The following is a 24,181-nucleotide window of genomic DNA, read 5'->3' on the forward strand; positions in this document are numbered from 1 at the left end:
CATGAGCATGGAATATTCTTCCATTTGTTTGCGTCCTCTTTTATTTCCTTGAGCAGTGGTTTGTAGTTCTCCTTGAAGAGGTCCTTCACATCCATTGTAAGTTGGATTCCTAGGTATTTTATTCTCTTTGTAGCAATCGTGAATGGGAGTTCACTCATGATTTGGCTCTCTGTTTGTCTGTTCTTCATCATTTTTTATTGTGTCTATTTGATTCTTCTCCCTTTTCTTCTTTACTAGTCTTGCTAGCAATCTACCAATTTTGTTGATCTTTTCAAAAAACCAGCTCCTGGATTCATTGGTGTTTTGAAGGTTTTTTTGTGTCTCCATCTTCTTCAGTTCTGCTTGATCTTAGTTATTTCTTGCCGTGTGCTAGCTTTTGAATGTGTTTGCTCTTGCTTCTCTAGTTCTTTTAATTGTAATGTCAGGGTGTCAATTTTAGATCTTTCCTGCTTTCTCTTGTGGACATTTAGTGCTATAAAAGTCCCTCTACACACTTCTGCCTGTTATTTTAATGTAAACCTTAACAGCTGCCACTGCCACTCTCATAAGTGTTCTGGTTTGGACAAGAAATTATATGGTCACCCTACCTCCAGAGTTTGATATGGTCACTACTTCTAGAGAAACCTGCCTTCACTAACTAGCTGCTGTTTTTTTTTTTTCTGTACCCTCATGTGCACATATGAGTGCAGTGCCACACTCTTATAGCCACTACCATCGCCACTCTTTCTGAGACCGGATCTCAAAAATAATCTCACCATTGCCGTTACTCTTTGGCCCTGCCATCTACTTTATAATTTTCTACTCTTTAAGTTTTGCTTAAAACAATTTTCTATATCTACCTAGTTGGATCGAGGACTGGGTTTGGATTAATAAGTTTAAATTCGGTCCAAACTGGTAAAAAAAAAAAAAAAAAAAGGAGGCACACAGCCATCCCTCTACATTTGGAGACCCTTACTGCTTCCAAAGGAATCCTCCCTAACACATCCACACTGCTGAAGCTAAAGAGTCTGTGTTTAGGTCCCCCAAATCCAAATTTTATATAGGCCTTGTTTCTTCCCATCAGATATACTACTCTTTCTTGCCTGATAAGAGAAAGAAGCCTAGACCAATGAAATTAAGTCCACCGTGGAAGGAAAGGTGGCCCCTTTAAGAACATGGAATGGTCTGGAACCCTTGATTCTGCCCACTATGACAACAGGAAGCAAAGGTCAGAGGGACTGGCCATAGGCACATGTGAAGCTTTCTTGCCAATCTTCATTGAACTCACACTTCAAAAGTCATGGTTTTCTCTGTTTTATTGTAATTTTCTGTTTTATTATAAAGAAGATTGCAGAAAAGAGGCAGAATAGGAGAGCTGAAAGACAAAAAGAGTATCTAAACAACAGAGGACACATACTGGGTCTGTCTTTTTTTTTCCTGTTTGTATCGGTTTGTCTTTTCATATAATACTTAACCTCTATCTTACCCTTGATATCATTACCAATCTAAGAATCTCTACCCCTCAAGGGTGGTTGTGGGCATTAGATGAAACTTAGGAGTAGTTCATGGTATATAATTTCACAAACTATTTAATCTTTTTAAATCAAAGGGCAATGAACTATTTTATAGACTGCATCAAATTTCCTCATGGAAAAATAACTGTTATCAAAGTGGCTACGTAAAAATACATTTGATTTCAAAATCACTCAATCAAAATGATCATGTCATAATATGTATATACACAGACATACAATACATATTGTATATGTACATACTCTTAACTGGTGTGGCTACAAGAATAGGTTCTGTGTAGATCTTGTTTGGATCCAATATTATATGCCTCATGTCTGTTTTAAATGCCAAATTCTTGCTTCAATGCCCATATTCTTGCAATTTAGTCTTTACTTATGTATTGACTCAGAGTATGGTCTTTAAGTACCAAGTCTTTATCAGTTGATTTGTATGGATTAGTTTCCCTCCAAAACCCTCTAGAATATGTTGTGGCTATTTGATGTTGCAGGTCTCTGTATTCAACCTAAGTATTTGCTGCCTGAGTTATTTTTGTCTTCTGTGTTTCCTCTAGAGATACGTGTTTTTCAAACTATGACAATGGGAAGGGGGATTTAAATTTAACCCTTTTGGATGGAAAGGTCACTTACTGCTTAGAGTGGTGGCTGAAACGTATCTTCAATTTGCACTTACTCTTCAGTGGGCCATTCGATATCCCTATATAGATAGATGATGATGGTGATGAAGACGACAGATAGATAGATAGGCAAACAACAGACAGATAGATAGAAATAGAAAGAGACTTGCTATGTGGTCAATATAATATACAAACATTTTCCCTTTAGCAATTACCTTTATTTGTCATTTCCAAAGATTAGTCCTGGAGCTATCTTGATATTTAAAGATTAGAATGTAGAATTAATGTGAGCTATTATATATTATATTTCAAACTTCCCTAAAATCATGGCTAACCATTTCTTCTCTTCCCTCAAAAAATCAATGTGCAGAATCTCTGGAGCTCATCCCTTCAGAGGGTCCTTCCCAGAAGAACTGTATCTCCACTACCTCGGTTCTCTGGAATAAATTACAAGTAAGTTACCTTAAAAGAGATGTTAAAGCATGTAAATACTAAAAAGAGAGAAAGCAGAATGTTATTTGGGAATAATTTTAGTAGATAGTTTTATGTACTTATCTTTTGGTAGAAGGTAGGGTTTCAGGGAACGGAACATACAGATAACAATGTTTCTTACTGTGAATATCTACATAATTGTGATTATATTAGAGCAGAAGACGGCTCTTTTACACATTTCCTGAGAAAAAAGTCAGTACTGACTAAAATTAATCTGTAAGATTTTAAAAATTGTACTTCATTTATTTAAGTATCATAGTAATTTATCAGACATCCTGAGAAAGAACACAGAAAATATTCCCTAACAAGAACCCTAGTTTGAGTGAGAAATAGAATAAAAAGAGAATTGTTTCATTATTTCAGTTTTATGAGAATGCCATTATTTTGTTATGTCTGCTATGTCAATCTAATGTAACTTCTGAATGACTTCATTTATTCGCTTCCCACAGAATATAGTCATAACATTCGATTTCATAACACGTAACACTTTATGATTGAGTTTTTAAAGTATCCTATAATATTTATTTTATTTTTTTCATTTAAAATAGCCTTATGATTCACGAGTCCAAACAGGACAGTCTTTACGTCTACCCATCTTATAATTGATGTGGCTCTCAAGGAACAACAAAACCTAAGCAAATTATGGGAACAAGCATTTATCAACCACGCAAATGAAGCCATTCTTTGTATGTATTATGCATCTCAATCTCCATATATGGTTATCAATTCAAGTAAAGGTAATATAATAAATACTAAGACCTCACTATAGCAAAATGATATGATAGAATTAGAAAAATTATGTCAGGCAGAATTAGACAAACTTCAAGACAAATGTTCAGGAAATTTAGTTTATATGACTCACTGTCATTACTATTTTATTTTGTAAAATGGGATTAGGAAATATGAACCAAATGTATAGTATATATAATACTTAATACGTATTAACATACCTATATATAAGTATTCATAATGTATATTTAAATTTGAATCTTTAGAAGGAGATTTCAGATCAAATGAAAACTGATTAAATGCCATTAGACTGGTTAACCCAGAGATGAGACAGGTCTTATGTTTTTGAAGTCATTAAATTACCATAATTTAGCAAGGCAACTGCCATTTTGTGTTTTAGTCCACTTAAATAATACATTAAATAGTACATTGCTCAAGGTAATGTTGAACACTAGCTAATTACTGATCACTAGCTATAAGACATGTTAACAAATAACATAGAATGCAAAGTATTTCCTTATAGAAGTGTTTAAAAATATCAATCAGAGAAAACAGCAAAACAGATTATCAGCAGAAAGTTATCTTTATGAATTTTCTTGATAAGTGCAATGAATTATAGAAAAATGGAGCTAGTTCACCAAAAATGGATAACTGGTATTTGTTAACATAATAAGTTGTGGTTCTTTTGAGAGGGGGACATTTTTGGTTGACCGCATAGCAAAATAACATTCCTCCAAAAAACCGCACGGTGAATTAATGAGTGACCTCACAGTGATAAATTAAGGAAACACAGATTTGTAGTTTTAAGGATTTTGATTATGCAGTAAGACAAAATGCCAGCTGTGTGATTGAATAAAAACAGGTTTTTCTAATGTACTTAGCATATATTAGGAAAGATATACCATCTATGAGGACAAGTGATGAAAGATAGAACTGAAAAAAAAGAACTTTCATGAGACATGTAAAATCATTAAGAGAATTAAATAAGAGAGACTGGCACTGAACTCATTTTGGGTCAATACATGTGGAAACTCAAAAAGAGAAAACCTCAGTAAGAAAAGAGGAAAGGGTAATATTGAGAATATAGAGGGGAAGCTGGCCGGTCTTAAATGTAGGTGGCTTCAGAATCAGTTTTGATCTGTGTATTAGTTCCCTATTGCTGCATAACAAATTATCAGACTTGTCAACTTATAAAAACACATACTTATTATCTCACAGTTTCTGTGTGTCTTAGTCCATTTTGTGTTACTATAAAAAACCCTGGGGCTGAGTAATTTATAAAAATGAAAAGTTTATTTGTCTCATGGTTCTGCAGGCTGTACAAGAAACATGGCACCAACATCTATTTCTGGTGAGGGCTTTAGGCTGCTTCCACTCATGGTGGAAGGCAAAAAGGAGCTGGCATGTGCAGAGATCATGTAGCAAGAGAGGATACAAGGAGGTTTCCAGGCTCTTTTTAACAATCAGCTCTCATGAGAAGTAATAGAGGAAGAAGTCACTTACTACTGAGAGAGTGGCTCCAAGCCATTCATAAGGAATCCACCACCATGACACACTAGGCCTCACCTCCAAAACTGGGAATCACATTTCAACATGAGATTTGGAAGGGTCAAATATCCAAACTATAGCATTCTACCCCTGAACGCCTAAGTATCATGTCCTTCTCACAAGCAAAATACAATAATTTTATCCCAATAGTTCCTGAAAACTTTAACTTGTTCCAGCATCGACTCAGAAATCTAAAGTTCAAAGTCCTATCTGAGACTCAAGGCAATTTACTTACAACTGTGAGCCTGTATAATTAAAAAACAAGTTATTTAACTCCAAGGCACAATGGTGGTACAGGCATTCAGTAAATATTCCCATTCCAAAAGGGAGAAATTGGCCAAAAGAAAGGGGGAATAAGCCCTACACAATTCCAAAACCCAGCAGAGCAGACATCAAATCTTAAAGCTCCAAGATAATCTACTTTGACTCCATGTCTTGCATCCTGGGCACACTGGTAGGCAGGGTGGGCTCTGAAGACCTCAAGAAGCTCCACTCCCATGGTTCTGCTAGGTGCACCCACGTGGCTGCTCTCATGGGTTGCAGTCCAATGCTTACAGTTTTACGAGGCTGCAGTCGCACACTTCCAGGGGCTCTATAATTCTGGAGTCTGGAGGGTGGTAGCACTGCCCTAGTAGGCACCATTTGTGGGGGCTCCAACCCCTATTGCATTCTGAGCACCTGTGGATATAACACCATATGCATGCCACCAAGGCTTACAGCTTGCGTCCTCTGGAGCAGTAGCTTGAGCAGTACCTGGGGCCCTTTGAGCCACAGCTGGAGCTGAAGCGGTGGGGACGTAGGAAGGAACATCCTGAGACAGCACAGGACAGCAGAACCTGGGCCTGGCTCCCAAAACCATTCTGTCTTCTTAGGTCTCTGGGCCTGTGATTGGGCCTTTTACCCATAGTCTTGACTATTAGCGCCTGGCTTCCATTTAGTCATGGTAATCTCTTTAGCAAGTGGTAGTTCCACAACATCCTTGGATTCCTCTCCTGAAAACACTCTTTTCTTCTCTATCACATGGCCAGGCTGCAAATTTTCCAGACTTTTACACTCTGCTTCCTTTCTAATCATAAATTTCAACTTTAGGTCATCCCTTTACTCCCAGATAATATTGTAAGTTGTTAAAAGTAGTCATGCCACTCTTGAATACCTTGCTACTTAGAAATTTCTTTCACCAGATACCCTAGGTCATCACTCTTAAGTTCAGCCTTCCACAAAGCCCTAGGGCATGGACACAATGCAGCCAAGTTCTTTGCTACAGTGTCACACTGACCTTTCTCCAGTTACCATTAAGTTGCTCAGTTCCATTTGAGACCTCATCAGCATGGCCTTTACTGTCTATATTTCTATAAGCATTTTGCTCACAACCACAACGAATCTCTAAGAAGTTCCAAACCTTCACCTATCTCCCAGTCTTCTTCTGAGTGCTCCAAACTTTTCTAACTTCTGCCCATTAGCCAGTTCCCAAGCTGCTTTCACATTTTCAGGTATCTTTATAGCAATGCCCCACCCTTGGTACCAACTTTCTGTCTTGGTCTGTTTTTGTTTTGCTATAAAGGAATACCTAAAGCTAGGTAATATTAAGAAAAGAGGTTTACTTGGCTCATGATTCTGCAGGCTAGATGACCGGGAGTCTGGTGAAAGCCTCAATCTGTTTCCACTAATGGCAGAAAATGAAGGAAAGCTGGCATGTACATCAATCACATGGTGAGAAAGGAAGCAAGAGCAGGGAGGTGACAGGCTCTTTTTAACAGCCAGCCCTCATGGGAATTAATGGACTGAGAACTCACTACTGAGAGAATGGCACCAAATCATTCATGAGGAATCTGCCCCCATGACCCAAACACTTCCCACTAGGCCCCACCTCCAACACTGGAGATCAAATTTCAACATGAGATTTGGAGGGGTCAGTTATCCAAACTATAGCACCATGAATCAGGAGTCTGAATATGGCTTATCTGGGTCCTCCACTCAGGGTCTTTCAATGCTGTGATCAAGGTGTCAAGCAGACTGCATTCTCATCTGGAGTTTGGGTCCTCTCCCAAGCTCATGCATTTGTTGGGAGAATCCACTTCCTTGCAACTATAGAACTTCATTCTCTTTCCTACCCTTTTCCTTGCTAGCTGTCATCTAAAGGCCACTGTCAGCTCCTAGAAGCCACTTGCAGTTGCTACAGGGCCCTCTGATAGACCCTTTCACAACATTGCAGTTTATCTCTTCAAGGCCAGCAGAAGAATGGCTAGCTCCATTCTGCTAGGATGGAGTCCTAAATAACAATGTATTCAAGAGAGTAACTATTGTCTTGATATTCCCTATCATTTTCTCCATATTGGCCAGATGCAAGTCACAGGTTCTTCCTATGCTCCAGAGAAGGGGTTTATGCAATCGATGTAGCTCATTGAGGGCGTCATTCAATGTGTGTCCACATAATCAACAATTTACCCTTTAAAGAGGACTAAAATTGAATAGCTCAGCTTTTTCCTAGAAGACTAGGTGAACAGGGGAAAAATGGTGACCCTTAAAGGTTATAGAAAGCCTGGATCAGATAATATTTTAAAACTGAATGAAACTAATTGAGGAATGTAACTTTTTCATTCATTCAACCAATTCGTTAAACCTACTGGTGCCTAGTATGTGCCAAGACCTGTGGTATTTAAACAATGATGAAAAACGTTATTGTCTTGACCTATGGAACTATACTATAGTGGAGGGAAACATATATTAAACAGGTGAATATGTATATAATTAAAAATTGTGATAAGTACTACAAAATAAAAGCTCAGATGGTAGTGAGAGAGAATGACAAGGGTGATGCAATCACCTGTGGTGCAGTGTGTGTATCAGTATTACCCTTAATTATAGCCACCAAAAGAAAAGCAATATTGGTACAAGAGGTGGATAAGAGACTCAAAAAAGAAGTGAGTCAGAGCTGTTTTTTGTAGCTACCTCAGTCAAAAAGTAGTGGTAGTAATTTCCAAGAAGTAGGGGCAGGAATGGAGGTGGAAGAGGCAAAATAAGACAAAAAGTTGAAGTGACATGGATATTGATAAGGGAAAGATAGTGCCCAAGACAAGAAAGAATGTGCCTAAAGTTCCTTAGGAAAACCCGTGGAAAAGGTTCATCTCAGTCTCTGCTAACAAATTAAACTTTTCCCCAACAAAGCTCTCACTGTACTTTTATTTCAAGGATACATGGTAACCAAGCTCAGCATTCTGTTAAAGCACATTGTTAAAGTTGCTCTCACTGAGTGTCCCAGTAATATGTTAGATATCAAATCCAAAAGCCTATTTTAAGACTTCACCTTATCTGATCTCTCTATAGACATTTGATACTTAATGTTTCCTGAACACTTTCAGGCTAATACTCTCCTAGTGGTCTGCCTATCTCTCTGACTATAATTTCCCAAACTCCTTCTGAAACACCTTCTAATCTCTAATCAGAGGCAGTGCCTGCCACAAAATGGTGGGCAACAAATATATATATTTTAAAGTTTTGAACCATTCTTGTATGAATGGAGAAGATAGCCAGTATAATGTTTTTCAGTAAATATAAAAAATTCTCACCATTATCCTAAGCAAACTAATGCAGGAATATAAAAACAAATACCGCATGTTCTCACTTATAAGTGGGAAGTAAACAATGAGACCTCATGGACACAAGGAGGGGAACAACAGACATTGGGGATCACTTTACAGTGGAGAGTAGAAGGGAGAAGATAAAAAAAAAACTCCGCCAATTGGGTACCATGCTTATTACCTAGGTGACAAAATAATCTGTACACCAAATCGCTGTAACACACAGTTTACCTATATAACAAACCTTCACATATAACCCTGAACTTAAAATAAAACTTAAAAAAATAAAATCTTCCATTCAGTTAAAAAAAATCTTAAAATAAAGGCCTACAGATTCATACTTTCTCAGATCTGTTTTAAAATGACATTTTTAAATGTTCAGGGACATGTCTCCTTATGGTCCCTGGAATAGAAAAGTAAATTTATGAATGGAGATTCTTAATTGCCAAAAAGTAACATGTTATGCTGGGGAAATTAAGTTTTAGCATGAACCTCTATCATAAAACAATTCTATGCCAAGACGAAACTCTGATTATGTGACATAAATAATGTTATGATAACATATGTTGTGAAAACAATTAGTCATGTATTTTAAAATGTGTGCATATGATCATACAAAAAAGACAAATTGAATATTTCATAAAAGCAACAAATTTAATTTTGTGTTAGTACAGTACTAACATTCATAATTGTGCAATACTAGAGTATGGACCTTGGTACTATAGTATGATAAAAAAAAGAAATATTTGCTTTTCTTATGTAAATTTTCTCCTGTAATGTTTGCTTTTTACTTTAGTATGGAAACTGGATTGCCCAATATCTAAACCAGTATGAAGGAACTATTTTACAAGTATTTAATGGTTATTTAAAAGCAGCCAGGAATTATTTTACTAAAATAAGATATTTTCATGTGTTGTTTTAAATCACTACAGATTTCTGAGAGTGATTAAATAGATTTCTAAAATAACTAAACATAAGCATATCTGAATGAGAATAAAAATTTTATTAAATGCCATTTAATTACATTTGATATTTTTCACTTATTTGCAGAGTTTTTCTACACCAGGAGTTCCAAAGTCAAGCTACATTCAAAGAGAGAAACAACACATTGGATACTCAAGTTATGAACCGTCAGAAGAGTCAGAAATTCCTTATAGGATAGAACATGTGCAATTGAAATCTAATATTAAGTTTTCTGTGGAAAAAAACATATATGTGTACTATATGGCTATCTGATCATTTTAAAAACATACTCAGAATACTTTAATAAAACACTGTGAGTATGAATTATCTATGCTCTGAACACTTTACTTCTCTTTCTGCATTTATGCCATCACTTCTTATCTCTTTATACCTTGAACTTTTTCTTTCCCCCCTCTCTCACTCTACGTCTCCTGAACAAAACTGTCATTTCCAATATCTAACTTCATTAACTAAGTAGGGATGGCAGATGTTTATTATCACCAAAATGCAGCATAACACTTGCAAACTGGTTTATGACATGTATCTTTATAAAGTGCTCAGTGAAATGCATAAACGATTGATTGAAAATTGGTCAAAGAGAATATTGAGTACTTTATTAGTTACTGGCTAAAGCTAAGGAGTTACAGAAAAGCATCATATCTAAATAAGGAATTTTATTTGAAATATGTAATTTCATTATGAATAAATTCCATAAAATAAACTAAGAATTGCTAAATGATTTCTGTAAACTGATTGGTGCTGTAGAATGATCCCATAACCTGGGCCCCTGACTCCTTCTTTCCTTTGTTCCTTCATTCCTTCTTCTCTTCCTTTATCCCTCCTTTATTTAAAGGGTACCCAGAGTGGAGCAAGATGGTGGAATAGAAGGCTCCACCAATCGCTGCACATTACCCCCAGCAAGGACACCAATTTAACAACTATCTACACAGAAAAAAACACCCATATAAGAACCGAAATTCAGGTGAGCCCTCATAGTACCTGGTTTTTAACTCCATGTTACTGAAAGAAATACTGAAGAGATAGAAAAAAAAAAACACCTTGAATCACTGACACTACCTCTCCCCAACTCCCCAGCAGCAGTGTGGAGTGGAGCTTCTCTGGGCATTGGGGAAGGGACAGCACAACAACTGTAAGGCATCAAATTCAGTGCTGTCCTGTTAAAGCAGAAAGGAAAAAAGAATAAAACTCAGCTGACACCCACCCACAGAGGGAGCATTTAAACCAGTCCTAGCCAGAGGGGAATCTTGTATCCCAATGGGTGGAACTTGAGTTCGTGCAGACCTTGCCACCCAGGGCCAAAGTGCTCTGGATTTCAAAGCAAACTTGATAGGCAGTCTAGGCCACAGGGACTACAACTCTTAAGCCCTAGTGCTGAACTGAGCCCAGAAACAGTGGTCTGAGGGCGCATATGACCTGCTGAGACATCAGTGGGAGCAGCTAAGGGAGTGCTGGCATCACCCCTCCCCTAAACTCTCCGCTGTACAGCTTGTGGCTCCAAAAGAGACCCCTTTCTTCCTCTTGAGGTGAAGAGAGGGAAGAATGTGGAGGACTTTGTCTTGCATTTTGGATACCAGCTCAGCCACAGCAGCACAGGGCACCGATCAGAGTCATAAGGACTCTGTTCCAGGCCCTAGCTCCCAGGCAGCACTTCTGTGTTAAAAAAAAAAAAAAAAAAAAAAAAAAACAAAAAAAAAACTCTCCTGGATCTAAGATGCATCACAAAGTGTCCTACATGATCTGTCAACTATTGGTCCTGTTCTTCAGTCATCTCTCCTTAATTCCCTGGGGTGGAGAAGGGGAAATTAGGAAAAGAAAAAAGAGAAAAAGAAATTAAGTGCTCACCAGTCACTGTCCCTTCTACTTCCTAAATAGATCTCAAATATGTCCCCTCTCCTACCATTATCTCTATTCATTCTGACACTATCATCGTCTGAAATACCACCACCTTTTCCCTGGACAATTGTAACTGACACCCAGTTGGTCCCCCCATATCTTACACTTGCCTCAGTCCAATCCTATTGCCACAGTACAGCTACGGTAATATTTTAATATACATGCCTAGTCTTGTTATATTTCTCCTTAAACCTCTTCAATAGCTTCCAATTACCCTAGAATAAAATTTCAAGTTCTCACCATGGATCACAAGGCACTCTAAGACCCCAAGATATCGGGTCTCTGTCACTCTGTCTTTCTATCTCTTTCTATCTATATTTACATCCATATCTACATTTATATCATGTATGTGTTTGTGTGTTACTGTGTAATATTCATAAGAATACTTACTATGATGTAAGCACACAATACTTTACATGCAATCTTACGCCATCCTCCCATCACTATGAGGTAGGTACTGTTATTTTTCCCATGTACAAATGAGGAAATCGAGGCTTTAAGTAGTTTAGTAACTTGTGCAAAGCCCCATAATTAGTGTCAGAGCCCAGGATTCAAACACAATCAGCCTGATTCAAAACTCTGTAACTAGGAACAGTATATTTTTTTCCAATTTCTTCACTTACCACTCTCCATCTTGCTATGTGCTCTAGTCATACTTGACTTTTGGTTTCTCTTTTAGAGCCTTCCTGCATGTCATTTCTCTCTGCCTGGATAACCTGATTATAAATAAGTCCTTGGAATTCAGACACTTCTATGGAAGATGTGGCTATCCCAGAAAAAAACCTCTAAGTTAGGCTGCCCATGAAAGAGTTCCTGGTTGGTTGAAAGTTTTCTGTGGATGTCACATAGTCCAGAATAGAAACAAGCTTCCAGTTGTTGAAAGATTCCTTTATTCATACTGAGAATCATGTAGGGCCAGACCCTGGGTGGTAGGACTTCTGTAGGTGTTTAATACAACACAAGACCAGGCTCTAACTGGCTCCTATCAGTCTAAGCAGGAATAGACATTGAGTGTTCAGAGTTTTAGCCTCTTGATGCTGAGGCTGGCCTAAGAACAGGGTCTGGGTGGTTAGAGATTTTGTCTGTATGCACTGAAAACTTCATAAATTGTCAGAGGCTGCTATTGTAAGTGCTAGAGTCAGAGTAGGAGAAGACTGAGGATGGTCAAAAGCATAGTTATATATAGGAGATAATCTAGCACAGTGGTTAACAGCTTAAACAACTCTGTAGTGAGCCTGCTGCATTGAAATTCCAGATTCCACACTTCCTAGCTGTGGGACATTGGGCAAATGACTTATCCTTTATCTCTGTTTCATCTTCTCTAAAGTGAGAATAACAGTCTGTACTCCATAGGGCTGTTATGAGGATTAAATAAGACATGTAAAGCACTTGAGACAGTGCCCAGCAAATAGGGATTAGTCAAGAAATCATAACTATTATCTGCTATAGCCTAGTACAGGAATAAGGCTAAAGTGGACAAAGGTTTCTTCCGCAGGTGCTCTCTGCACTCCAAGGAACAAATCTCATGTTTGAACTTATAGTCTATGTTTGAATATACCTGTCTTACCTGACTTTTCCAAACTTTGCCCAATATATATATATTTGAAATATATATATTTTGAGAAAGAGAGAGAAATAATTTATTCTTTCCAATCCTGTCTACTCTGATGTATGCCACCTGGACTGCCTGATCTAACCACCTAATTACAATCAGGTCTGTTTGTTGATTCCTACATCTATCTCATAGTGACAAAGGTAATTTTGATTTTAATTGATTCCTGCTAAGCTCAAAGATGTGTTTGGTTTGCCTTTCTGACACTGCCAAGCAACAATCATAAGTCCTTACATCCTTTGCTTCTTACAAGTAGAGGAGAGTGACAAAAGGTAGTAGCAAAGATAACAATATGCTAAGATGGTAGGTACTCCCATAAATAGGTTCTTCTCCACTAGGAGAGAATCTTTTTACTGAATTCTTAAAAAATGAAATATTCCACTTGGTATTACTCTTCTAACTAGAAGTCACTAGTAGCTAAGATTATACGTTTATACATAGTAACTTTTCTTTTAGAATGGCCTTGATATAACTACAATGTTATAGTCTTATACACAAAGTTGTTCGAGCTGTTTTCTGAAGGAATATTCATCCCTTCTGAGATTTTTAACAGTTTCAGAGGAATTTTCCCTCTTTCTTCTACGGCTAAGCTTTTATTTTAATAGATGTTTTCAGCATATTGTATATTTAGTTATGACTGGCCTAGTAGTATGTGTCCAAAGTTTGTGCTTTTATATCATCTGGTTGAGATACTGTCACAGTAAGAATGTTTTGTTAGGAATTATCCCATTTCCTTTATCACAAAGTTTTTGCTACTGACACTTGTAATTTAGAGACTTGGTAGCATTGGGTAAGTGCCTGGCTGCGAATTTCATTAGACTGGAAAAAGGATACGAGTATAGCAGAATTTTTTTCTCATATGACCTCAAAAAAGATATTAGTTAAGGCCAAGAGAAGACGGAAGACATGATAGAGCCAAGAAGAAAGATGAAGTCAAGTTTTCAGTTTCTGTCTCTAAAGTGAAGGGGTTAGATTAGATGACCTCTTGGTTCCCTTCCAGAAATGATATTGCATCATCTGAATCCTGGATGATGAGCCAAGATAAGAAGCCTAGGTCCAGAAAGTGGGTCAGATCTAGGAGGACAATTAGCAGAGGCCAGAAACCCAGGCTTGTTGACTGGGAACAAAAATCCTAGACCAAAGTCAAGGCCACAAAAGGTTGCTATGTAATTATGGGATCCGTGTGATAGGCATAGGGATCAGCAGCAAGAGAGAAGCCTGGTACTGTGCCAAACTCCTTTACAGGCAGGAGCTTTCCACAGGTTTCCTGCCCAGAGTAACTTAGAATAGTTTTCAACATGTGTGCAAGGCTTGAACCTATAGAGACAAAAATAGGAGTGACTGAAGTAATGGACTAGGGGAGCAGGGAAAAAAATACTTCTAGATAATGACCATCAGAGCAATTATTTTTGTCAGGAGTTGAGGAGATCAAAAGGAACACTCCTAGTTCCAATAAGTGGCAAAGGAAGACCTTGAATTCAGATCTGACTCTAATGTCAGTGCTCTTAACTATTGTATTAGTTTCCTGTGGCTGCCATAACAAATCACCACAAATTGGGTTACATAAAACAGCAGCTATTTATTCTCTCACAGTTCTGGAGGCCAGAAGTTTTAAATCAAGGTGTCAGCAGGGTCACGCTCCCTCCAGAGGCTCTAGGGGAAAATCCATTCCTTACCTCTTCCAACTTCTGATGGCTTCGGTATTTCTTGGCTTGTAGCCACACCACTGTGATCTCTGCCTCCCTTTTCACATCATCTTCTCCTCTGTGTGTGTCTATGTCTCCTCTTCTGCCTGTATCTTAACAGATAAGCAAGATCTTTATTTAACTTAATCACATATTTTGTCACATAAGTAATGTTCACAGATCCCAGGAATTAGAGCATGGACATATCTTTTTGAGGACCACCATTCAGCCTACTATTATTCCTATGATAAAATTTTTTTCTATTCAGCTTCTTTCATTCTGAGACATTGACATTTTAGCAGGCACTATTAATTTCATCACAAATATCCCTTTAATCTTTACTAACAGAATCCAAATTTTGTTTGAAATATCTAAGCTTGTTCCTTTTTTATAGCCTCCATTGCCACTAGTTCTGGTCAATGAGATTGAAGGGGAAGTGTGATAGTGAGAGGATTTCAGGAAAGTTTTTGCCTTCCTGATAAGAGGAGATGGACTTACCCTTTAAGTCCCTGGTCCTTCCACTATATTCAGCAATTCCACTCCTGAGTATATATCAAAAAAAAAAAAAAAGAGGAAAACTTACATTCCCACAAAAACCTGCACTGTATACAAATAGAAGATTTCTTTGTAACAGCCAAAAACTGGAAAGGAGACACTTTTCCTTCAACTAGTGAATGAATAAACAAACCATGAAACATCCGTACAATGTAACACTGCTCAACAATAAAAGGAATGAGCTATACATACATGCAACAACCTGAATGGATCCCCAAAGATTATGCTAAATGAAAAAAAGACAATCCCCAAAGGTTCCATACTGTAACTCCATTTTTATAACACTTTGAAATGACTAAATTTTAGACAAAGAGGACAGATCAGTGGTTGTCAGAGATTGAGTTAAGGGGGTGGGAGAAAAGTAGGTGTGGTTACAAAAGGACAACAAAACGGATCCTTGTAGTGATGAAATTGTTCTGTATCTTGACTGTGGTAGTGGATACATGAACTTACACATATAAAATTTTATAGAACAAATACACACACACAACTACAGATAAAACTAGGGAAATTGGAATAACATGGGTGAATTGTGTCAATGTCAATCTTACTGTAATACTGAACTAAAGTTCTACAAGATGTTCCATTGGGGGAAACCGGGTAAATGGTACATGGAATATTTCTGTATCATGTCTTACAACTGCATGTGAATCCACACTATCCCAGTAAAAATTCAACAAAAATTAAATGTCAAGATGATGACATATTTATGGAGTACTAAGGAATACAACAGGAGGAAGTCCCTAAATTTTCCTTAAATATGCAAAGGCAGAAAGACTGCATGGAAGAGATACTTAAGCTAAGTCGTGAAGAATGAGTAGAAGCATTCTGGATAGATGGGGGATGGATGGGAGATAAACCAGGAAGAGGGATCAGCAGGCAAAGAGATATAAGAGAACATGGTGTACTGAGGGAACTTCAAGTAATTCAAGTATGGCTGAAGCACAAAGTTCATATGCAAGAAATATCTCTTTTTCTCTGACGTTCTCCTTTAGTAGTAGTCAAAAGAGGTTTCTGGCATTCAACCCTATGATACACAGGAATCAAAAAGGAATCCAGAGCCCCTTGTGCTCCAGGAATTAGGAGGGAGCTATCCCCTGTTCCCTGGTCTTGATCTTTTTATTACATGAATGAAGAACTGGCCTCATAGCTTTCTGCATTCCTTGCAGGACCCCCATCTCTCTCTCCCCCAACCCCCACACTCATAGTCTCACAACTATTACCTGCTTTGATATTACTAGAATTATATAATTATGTCCTTTATCTCTGTTTACTTCAGTCAACTAAAGAAGTCCAGAAATCCCAAATCCCTACACTTTATTCCCCATGCAACTCTGCACATTATTTTTTGACCCTATTTCCCACCCTTCCCCATTTCCTGAAACTCTCCTGCAGTGTCTACTAGAACTTACAGTCCATCACCAGAAAAAATATTTATATCCTCAACCTCTTTTCCAAATATTCCTTTCACCTACTTGCTCTAAGAACTCTAGCTTTCCAATGAAGACACTGCTTCCCCTAAAGCCCAAATGGCAACTGCTTTCTTTCCCATATTCCTCAAATCAATGGTCCTAAAGTTGGGTTAGATGTCCTATTTGCACCTCATTACCACTTCCAGGCCATTATCCTTCTGTCTTCCTTAAACGCCCCCCAGCTTTGAATTTCAAGTCATTCAGTCATTTAGTTGTTCATTCATAAAGCAATCATGTATTGAACACTCTACTATATGCCAGTTATTATTCTAAGGGTTAGGGATACAATGATAAAACTGGACAAAATTCCCTGTCCACATGGAGCTTATATTTTACTGTTCCTTCTTATTGAGTTATACTACTCATTACTTGAGGAGTTTAGGTTCTGGCCTAGTGACTGTCATAATACTTGGTGATCAATATATATTAATAAATGTTCAGATTTATTGGGTTCTCATTTCCTTGATCTCCTCTCTTCCAGAGAGCTATCCACCACTTTTCCTCAGCCACTCTTATATTCATTCCCTGTCTATAATCTCAATTTTAAACATTCCACTATCTAATCAGCACCTTTCATCTCTCCAGCACACTCCTTTTAGCACCCTGGCTTTTATAATTCTTCAACCTTTACAAGATATGCATTCTTTGGACCCTATCAGCTTTTTACAGTAACTTATCATTCTCATGTCCACTTTCCCCTCTACCTAGTGCAAATTCCATAATCACTCCCTTGTATATGTCCTGAATATTCTTGCCTTTTTCTTGCTTGAGTTCAGCTGCCAAAACCAAAGGCTGCTTAAAGCCAGTCCTTTCCCTACTTTAACCTACCTCCATACAGGTGAAGGTGATTTTTAAAAAGCATACAACCACACTTATTGGTCTTAGTTAAATTCTTGACCACGAACCTCATCTGTGCTCTTATTGTTACCCAGCAATCATACTAAATCTCTCTAGTCCAATCATGTTGCCTCTCATTTAGATGTCTATTTCACACCTTCTCTTCCTAAAATCTCTAATATTTCCTATCTCTCTTCATTCTACCTGATACCCTTACTTACTACTTCACTGAGAAAATTAAAGCAATCCAAACAAAACTTTGAACTGCACAAAAGTATAACTTAAAAGAAGAGAGGAAATGCTTCTCTTTTTACAAATATTCCTGCTAATTCCAGAAACACCCAATCAATTAATAGATCTAAACAAAAATTATCAATGGCTGCTAACATCCCAACAAGGGAAACAACTGGACATTATGTGCCTCCTGATAGAAGTATACACCACCATTTATAAAGTATTCTTGCAAACGTTATACCCAGATCTCATCAAACCTCTGAATGAGGATATACAGAGAACAGAAGAACATGTTGAAAGTCACCATGGGGATGCAATCGCAAAATACAGACTGTGGGAGACTCTACAGGACAAATAGTTCAGTTTTATCAAGAAATAAACTGGGTAATGTAGATGAAAAGAGCATCTATAGATTAAAAGTGACATAAGAGACACATCAATCAATCACAATACATGGTCTTTATGTGGGCCACAATTCAAACAGACATTATAAAAAGACAACTGGGGAATTTGGAACATGGTCTGGACATATAATAATATTAAGGAATTATTGTTAATATTTTAGGTATGGTGATGTGGTTATATTTTTTAAAGCACCATCTTTTAGAGGCATATAATAAAATACTTAGAGTTGTAATAATATGATACATGGGATTTACTTCAAAATAATCTGGGGAGGGGAAAGAGTGTAGAGGGGGCTATAGAACAAAATACAGGTCATGAACAGATAATTGTTAAAGTTGGGTGATGAGAGCATGGACGTTCATTAATCTATTAGGTTCATTAATCTATTCTCTCTACTTTCATAAATTTTTGGAACTTCCATAATGATGAATTTCTTAAAGGAGAGATTTTCTACAAGCATCGGAAGATAACTTCCAACTGACCTAACTGCAAGAATGCACACATATCCTGCCTCTGCTCTTGTCATTATCCATACTCCTAAGTAAGGCAGACTCCTTCATTTGTGTACTAGAACACATACCTTCTCCCTATTCAAAGATGTCATTCCAGTAATTCTTTTCTTACCTGACCTATTAATTTCCCCTTCTCTACTGGATCAGTTCCAATCAGCATAGAAATGTGCTATAATTTCTCACATTTAAAAAAAATGTCTATTGATGTCCCTGTAGCCCCCTCTAGCTATTGCCCAATTTCTCTGCCTCCTTTAGAAGAAAATCCCTCAAAGGAGTTTTCTTGATTTCTAGTTTCCAATTCCATTCATCCCATTCTTTATAGAACTCATTACAACTAGGCTTTCACACCTACCACTCCACTGAAATTGCTCTTGTCAAGGTCACCAATGACCTCAATGTTGCAAAATCCAATGGTCAATTCTCAGTCCCCATCTTCTTTGAACTATCAGTACATTCCATGCAACTGGTCACTTCTTTAGGCTTCCAAAACATCATTCTCTCCTAGTTTTCCTCCTACCTTGTTGTTCTCTTCTTCTCAGTGTTATTTGCTGGTTTATTCTCATTTTTATGATTTCTAACAATTCTCCAGAGTTCAGTCCTTCTCTTCTAAATATACACTCTTTCTTGATGATCTCCAAATTTTGTATTTCAATCCTGGACTTCTCCCCTGAAATCCAACTCAACTTGAATATTTAACAAACATCGTGAACTTAGATCCACAGCTGAACTCACTAAAAATTTGCTCCACTTTTATAGACTTCCCCATTTCAGATGGCAGCAACTCCATCCTTCCTCTTGCTCAGGCTGAAAACTTTGGAGTCATCTTTGACTTTTCTCTTTATCTCTACTCCACATCCAATCTACCAGTGAAATGCTAAATAGAATTTTTCAAGTCACAATGAAAAGGCACTAAACTGAAACAGGAAAGACACTGGATCATTAATAAACTACTCCCAGCAAAGAGAAGTCCAGGACCAAATGCCTTCACTGGTGAATTCTACCAAACATCTAAAAAAAGAATTAACACCAATCCTTCTCATACTTTCAAAAAACAGAAGAGGAGGAAATACTTCCAAATTCATGTTATGAGGCTAGCATTACCCTGATACCAGAGACTTACAAAGATACTCCAAGAAAAGAAAACTGAAGAGCAATTAATCCTTGATTAACAAAGAGGCAAAAATTCTCAACAAAATACTAGCAAACCAAATTCAATAGCATATTAAAAGTATCATACACCACAACTAAGTGGGATTCATCCCTCATATGCAAGGATGGTTAATATATGCAAATCTCTTAATGTAATATAACACATTAACATAAGTATAAAAACCACATTATAATCTCAATAGAAGCAGGAAAAGCATTTGACAGAATTCAACACCCATTCAGAATTTAAAAAAAAAAGTCTCAACAGATCAGTTATAGAAGAAATTTACCTTGACATAATCTCATATCTAGAAAACTGTAAAGATTCCACAAAACAATTGTTTGAACTAATAAACTGATTCAGTAAAGTTGTGGGATACAGATTTAACATACAAAAACTGTTGTGTTTATATACAGTAACAATGAACTATTAGAAAAGGAAATAATTCCAATTACAATAGCGTCTAAAAGAATAAAATACTTGAATACAAACTTAAAGTAGGTGAAAGACTTCTAAACTGAAAACTTCAAAACACTGATGAAAAAATTAAAGACACAAATACATAGAAAGGCATCCTATGTTCACGAGTTGGAAAACTTAATATTGTTAAAATGTTCATACTACCCAAAGAGATCTATGGATTCAATGCAATCCCTATCAAAATCCCAATGACATTTTTTACACAAATAAAAAATATAATCCTAAAATTCATATGGAACCACAAAAAGAACCCAAAAAGCCAAAGCAATCTTGAGAAACAACAAAGCTGGAGGCATCACATTTCCTGATTTCAATATATATTACAAAGCTATAGTAATAAAAACAATATGCACTGGCATAAAATCAGACATATAGACCAATGGAACAGAATAGATATCATAGAAATAAAACCATGCATATACAACCAATTGATCTTCAATAAGGATGCCAAGAATACACAATGAGAACATGATAATCTCTTCAAGAAGAAGTGTTGGGAAAACTAGATATACACATGCAAAATAATGAAATTGGTCATTTCTTTATTTTATGTCATACACAAAAATCAACTACAAATGAATTAAAGATTTTAACATAAGACCTAAAGCTGTAAAATGCCTATGAGAAAACATATGAGAAAAGCTTTATGATATTTGTCTTGGCATTTATTTCTTGGATATGAGACAAAAAGCAGAAGCAACAACAAAAACCAAGATAGACAAGTGGGACTACATCAAACTAAAAAGCTTCTACACAGCAAAGGAAACAGTCCACAGGGTGAAATGACAAACTATGGAATGAGAGAAAATATTTCTAAATCGATAAGGGTTTAATATCCAAAATACATAACAAACTCTTACAAATAAAAAGCAAACAAAACAAAGCAAAAGAACCAAATAACCCAATTAAAAAATAGGCAAAAGAGTTGAATAGACATTTCTCCACAGAGGACATACATATGGCCAATAAATATATGAAATGATGCTCAATATCCTTAGTTATCAGGAAATGCATATCAAAACCACAGTAAGAAGTAACATCACATCTGTTAGAATGGCTATTATTAAAAAATAAAAACACAACAAATGTTGGCAAGTCTTGTACATTGCTGGTGGGAATGTATATTGGTATGGCCATTATGGAAAAAGTATGGAAGTTCCTTTAAAAACTAAAAATAGAGCTACCATATGATGCAGCAACCCCACTTCTGGGTATATATCCAAAAGAATTGAAATAAGGATCTCAAAGAGATACCTGCACTCCCATGTTCACTGAAACATTATTCATAGTAGCCAAGAGATGGAAACAAGCTAAATTTATACCCACAAATGAACGGATAAAGAAAATGTGGTATATGCATACAAAAGAATACTATTCAACCTTGAATATAAAGGACATCCTGCCACTTGGATTAATATGGATGAAGCTGGAGGACATTATGCTAAAAGGAATAAACTAGTCACAGAAGGATAAATTTTGCATGATTCCACTTAAAGGCAGTATCTAAAATACTCAAACTCAGTGGGAGGTGGAGTAAGATGGCCAAATAGAAGATTCCAGGAATCTTCCTCCCTGTGGGAACACCAAATTGAACAACTATCCACACAAAAAAGTACCTTCATTAGAACCAAAAAATCAGGTAAGGGATCACAGTACTAGATTTAACTTCATATCACTGAAAGAGGCACTGAAGAAGGTAGGAAAAGCAGTCTTCAATTCCCAATGCCACCACTCCTCCAAGCCAGGGCAGTGGCAGCGTGGTGCAAAGAGAGAACCTGTGTGCTTGGGGGAGGCAGAGTGCAAGGACTGTGAAACTTTGCATAAGAACTCAGTGCTCTCCTGCCACAGTGAAAAGCGACATCGGGCAGAACTCAGCTGGTGCCCACAGAGGGAATATTTAGACCAGCTCTAGCCAGAAGGCCATCCCAGTACTTGGAACCTGGGTTCCAGAAAGCCTTGCCACTGTGGGCTAAAGTGCTCTGGGGATCTAAATAAACTTGAAAGGCAGTCTAGGCCATAAGGACTGCAATTCCTATGCAAGTACTCCTGCTGTGCTGGGCTCAGAGTTAGTGGACTTGGGGGACATGCAACCTAATGAGACACTAGCTGGGGCAGCCAAGGGAGTGCTTGCACCACCACTCCCACAACTCCAGGCACACAGCTCACAGCTCTGAAAGAAACTCCTTTCTTCTGCTTGAAGAGAGGAGAGGAAGAGTAAAGAAGACGTTGTCTTGCAACTTGGATACCAGCTCACCCACATTAGGAGAGAGCACTGAGCCAAGTTGTGAGGCCCCATTACAAGCCCTGGCTCCCAGACAAAAATCTAGACACAACCTGGGCCAGAACAGAACCCACAAGCTTAAAGGGAAGAACCCAGTCCTGGCAAGATGAATCATCTGCTGAATAAACAGCGCTTGGGTCCTGAATGGTGCCCAGGCAACACTCAGTGTGGGTTTTGGGTGATACTCAGAGATGTGCTGGCTTAAGGTGGCGAGTGCTGGCTTAATCCAGCACATTCCCAGCTGGTGTGGCTATGGAGAGAGATTTCTTTTGTTTGAGAAAAGAAGAGGAATGTGTAAAGGGGACTTTGCCTCGCAGCATGGCTACCAGTTCAGCCACAGTGAACAACAGCACCAAATAAGCTCTTGGGATCCCTGAATCCAGGCCTTGGCTCTTGGATGTCATTTCTAGACTTATATTGGGCTAGAGAAAAGCCCACTATCCTGTAGGGAGAGTCCCAGGCCTGGCAGCATTCACCACAACAGGCTGAATAGCCCTTGGGCCTTGAGCGAACATTGGTGGTGTCTAGGCAGTACTCGCCATGGCTCTGGGATGTTGGTGGCCACAGGAAGCAACTCCTTTGCTTGTGAAAAGAAAAGGGAAAAGTGCATATGACTTTGACTTGTGGCTTGGGTCCCAGCTCAGCCACACTAGAATAGAGCACCAGGTACATTTCTAAGGTTTCTAACTCCAGGGCCTGGCTCCTGGATGACATCTCTGGACCTGCCTGTGGACAGGGGAAACTTGCCATCCTGAAGGGAAAAACACAAACCTGGCTGGCTTCACAACATCCAGATTGTAGAGCCGTAGGGCCTTGAGTAAATATAGGCAGTAATCAGGTAGTGGTTACCGCAGGCCTTAAGTGAGACCCCCTTAACCTATTGGCTTTAGGTTTGATCCAGCACAGTGTCAGTGGTGGTGGCCACAGGGTTGCTTATGTCAGCCTTCCCTCAGCTCCAGGCAGCTCAGCACAGAGAGACAGATTCCATTTATTTGGGAGAAAGTAAGGGAAGAGAAAAAGAGTCTCTGCTGGTAATCCAGAGAATTCTTCCAGATCTTAACCAAGACAACCAAGTCAGTAGAACCACAGTGTTAGTGGTCTTGGGGTGTCTCCTGATGAAGATATGGCTGCAGTGAACAAAAACTTAGAACACTGAAGTCCCTTCAAATACCCGGAAAGCCTTCCCAAAAAGAAAGGCTCCAAACAAGCCCAGACTGTGAAGATTACAAGAAATACTTAACTCTTCAGTGTCCACACACCAATGAACATTCACAAACATCCACCTAGGAAAACATGACCTCACCAAACAAACTAAATAAGGCGCGAGTGACCAATTCCAGAGTGACAGAGGTATGTGACCTTTCAGACAGATAATTCAAAATAGCTGTGTTGAGGAAACCCAAAGAAATTCAAGATAACACAAAGAAGGAATTCGGAATCCTATCAGATAAATTTAACAAAGAGGTTGAAATAATTAAAAAGAACGAAGCAGAAGCTCTGGAATCCAAAAATGTGATGGACATACAGAAGAATGCATCAGTCTCTTAACTGCATAATTGATCAAACAGAAAAAAGAATTATTGAGCTTTGAGATAGATTATTTGAAAAT

General features: G+C 37.8%; 2 long non-coding RNA genes across 2 annotated transcripts in view; one reads left to right on the top strand and one right to left on the bottom strand.

Moving 5' to 3' along the window:
• LOC134757916 (uncharacterized) overlaps positions 1–24,181 on the bottom strand; it is a 106,861-nt gene that overhangs the window by 72,697 nt on the left and 9,983 nt on the right. The window contains exon 2 of the long non-coding RNA XR_010132518.1: positions 14,638–14,759. This is a non-coding gene — a long non-coding RNA (uncharacterized lncRNA). The remainder of the gene's footprint in view (positions 1–14,637; positions 14,760–24,181) is intronic.
• On the top strand, positions 1,198–9,939 carry LOC109024771 (uncharacterized). Its single transcript, XR_002004309.4, has 4 exons — positions 1,198–1,399; positions 2,496–2,578; positions 3,166–3,303; positions 9,523–9,939. It is a non-coding gene; the product is annotated as an uncharacterized lncRNA (long non-coding RNA).

This window comes from Gorilla gorilla, chromosome X, assembly GCF_029281585.2.
Source record: "Gorilla gorilla gorilla isolate KB3781 chromosome X, NHGRI_mGorGor1-v2.1_pri, whole genome shotgun sequence".
In the NCBI taxonomy this organism is placed as follows: domain Eukaryota; kingdom Metazoa; phylum Chordata; class Mammalia; order Primates; family Hominidae; genus Gorilla; species Gorilla gorilla.